The sequence below is a fragment of the Lactuca virosa genome, chromosome 5, assembly GCF_052849685.1.
Source record: "Lactuca virosa cultivar CGN04683 chromosome 5, Lactuca_virosa_CGN04683_v6, whole genome shotgun sequence".
Lineage (NCBI taxonomy): Eukaryota > Viridiplantae > Streptophyta > Magnoliopsida > Asterales > Asteraceae > Lactuca > Lactuca virosa.
In genome coordinates, this window is record NC_136430.1 from 88,058,078 (window position 1) to 88,061,278 (window position 3,201).

The 3,201-nt window shown below is 37.7% G+C and overlaps 1 non-coding gene across 1 annotated transcript; it reads left to right on the forward strand.

Annotated features, from left to right (window-relative positions):
- The first annotated feature begins 1,858 nt into the window (after positions 1-1,858).
- On the forward strand, positions 1,859-1,965 carry LOC145118009 (small nucleolar RNA R71). Its single transcript, XR_013712995.1, has one exon. It is a non-coding gene; the product is annotated as a small nucleolar RNA R71 (small nucleolar RNA).
- Positions 1,966-3,201: the final 1,236 nt, after the last annotated feature.

Consider the following 3,201-nt stretch of genomic DNA (forward strand, 5'->3'; position numbering starts at 1 on the left):
CCTCTTTTCTAAAGTTAGTCGTTTCTCTTCGGAAGTAACCTCTTCCTCATCAATCGATATTAAGTCTTCTTCACTCTCCTTACTCACCCAAGATGTTGGAGTTTTGTAAGCAAATACTTCAAAAACGGTCGGAATGGATGCTCTTGGCTTCGTATGTTTGACTAGTTGAATTGATTGAATTTCTTCTTCCATTAGCTTTTCCAATTCCTCAAGTTCATTTTCTTCATCTATGTTAAAAACTTCACCTTGAGCATTATCGTTTTGAAAATCATCTTCCACTCCAAAGGTAACTTCTTTATCTCCAACTCTTAACGTATGTTTGGACTCCCGAATGTCTACCAAATCTCTAGCAGTATTGAGTAAAAGGCGACCAAGGATTATTGGGACATTGGTATCTTCTTCCATATCCAAAACGACAAAATCAATTGGTAAAACAAACTTCCCAATTTTGACCAATATATCCTCCACCATGCATCGAGGATGAGTCACTGAACAATTAGCCATGTGAATCGTCACTCTAGTAGCCTTTAAATCCGGAAGATTTAGCTTTTGATAGAACGAGTAAGGCATTAAATTTATGCTTGCCCCCGAATCGGCTAAAGCATAAATCTTCATGTTATTTCCAAATTCACACGGAAGAGTGAGGCGCCCAGGGTCTCCTATTTTCTTTGATAATTCTCCCAATATCACCTTAGAACTCTACTCACTAAGGATTACCTTGGAATTCTTCTCTAATTGTTGGTGGGTATCGGGTAATTCTTGCAAAAACTTATCATATTCAGGAACTTGGGACAGTGAATCGATAAATGGAGTATTTATTGGAATACCCTTTACTTTCTTCATAATTTTCAAATGTTCCTGCTCCAATGGATGAATTCTTGCTCGAGACAGAAATGGTAAAGGAGGATGATAAGCTTAAACATCAGCAAAAATTTTCTAATCATACCCACCCCACGTCGTGGGCTTATGATGCTCACGTTGTGGGTTCAATATTTCAACACTAAATTTTTATTCGATCTACGATTTCTTCGGCTTTGGTACGGGATGATGTGGCTTGACTTCAAGGGCTTCAAGGAATTCAGTGATGGTATCTTCTTCAGTCTCGATCACCATTACTTGCGGTTGAGGCTTTTTGTCGGACATTTTTGGAGATAATCTTTCATTAACCAAAGTTGTTAATTGTCTAAGTTGAGGTTAAATGTTTTGGATGGATGATTGATGATCTTTTAGCAAAGCTTGTTGGTCCCTCATGAGATTTTGATGGTATCTTATCACCGCATCAGTCTCATTATGTATTTTCTCCAAAGCCTCCATGAATCTGGTTAACATGGACTCAAGGTCAACTTTCTTTTCAGGTGGTGGTTGCTCTTTTTGGTATAAGCCTTGGCCAGTCTGCCTATATTTTTCTTCTTTTTTCTTCTTATATTCATCATATGGCAACCACTCTTTCTTTGGCTTACTCCAATATTCATCATATTTGTCTCCACTTGAGTAACAAACTTAAACCTTCTTATTTCCGTTCTCATCCAAGTGGAAATCTTTGGTTAAATGAGGACCATTGCATCTTTCACAACCAACTCGAATAGCATGTATGGATTGGTCCATCTTCGTCATCCTTCAGTCGATAGTGTTTACCATAGCTAAAACAACAGCCATACCTTCAGAAGTGCCACCCCCAATTCCTTTCGCTCCATCATGTCTAGGATTGTGATATTCACGTGAATGCTTGGAAAGCTCTTCAATAAATTCCTTGATTTCTGCTGGACTTTTATTGGCTAGCGGTCCTTCAGAATCAAGGAGTTGCCTTTTCATGACATTAAACCCATCATAAAATATTGATACTTCTTGTTTCTCATTCAAATCATTTTGGGGACAATTTCTTATCAATCCTTTATAGCGTTCCCATGCTTCGTAAAGTGACTCACCCGGTTGTTGCTAGGAATTTGGTATGGCTTTCTTGAGTTTAGCAACTTTTGAAGGTGGGAAAAAGTGTTCTAAAAATTGCTCACGCATTTGCGCAGTAATTGCACCGGGTGGAAGTGCCTTTAACCAATCTTTAGCAGCCCCTTTGAAAGTGACATGTAGCATTCTAAGTAAAACTGTAGTGTGTGGAACATTTGGGATGTTGAACCAATCAGCAATGCCATTGACTTCATCAAGGTGTTTGTAAGCATCATCATGATCTTTCCCGGAAAATGGAACTTCCTTAAGCGCGGACAGAATGTGTCCCTTCAGCTCGAATGTTGTTGTAGCTAGAATTGCAGACTGCACTAGACCGAGACTGGTGTCCTCACAGATTCTCTTCTTATATGCATCCATAGACATATCCTCAATGTTTGCCATCTTGTCTTCTTATATGCATCCATAGACATATCCTCAATGTTTTTCTAATTTGAATTCCGGTTCGGTCTCGTAATCAGAATCTTGTGGATTAAGCTTTTGCTCAAAGCTTTCTAACTTGCTTTCGTTCTTTCAGGAATTGCTTTATTCACCCACGTTCTTCCCTTTCTTCTTACCGAAAACTGATTTAAGGTCTTTGAAAGGTGACTTCTTTGGTGGGTTGGTTTCTCCAACATTTTTATCCATCTTTTTGTGAAGGGCTGACTCTGGATCTTCAAGCGGTGGTATCAAAGGTGTGTTGGATGCACGGGTCATGAACTACTGCAACAAAAACAAAAATAAAAATGTAAAAACGAACAAAAACTACCTAAAAAAGCATACTGACTGTTCACCACGACGTGGTAAAGAGAACCACTTCATGTTGTCGCAGAAAATCTAAACAGAAACGAAAAACAAAAAAAACATAAAACTACTGAGTTCACGTCGTGAGTTCAGTTCTAAACAAAAATCTAATGCTATAATTTAACTTTTTGTAGGTATTACCACACAAAAAGGATCTATTAATCTAAAGCAAATAAATTTTAAGCTAAATAGTCGTTCTCCGGCAACGGCGCCAAAAACTTGATGTCGAAATATTACTACACCTAATTTTACCTACTATCTAACTAGCTATTCGACTAAAGGCAGTGTACATTTTCGCAAATAGTATAGCACAAACAGCCGGGTACCAATCAGAGGGAACGGTTTTACTTTACTAATTTACCTACTAAAAGATAATTTAAGAAAAGCAAAAGTTAAATTGGTTTTTATCTGATTTTACAAGTTCAGTCAAACTTTATCATCTAATTATCAAATTCATTC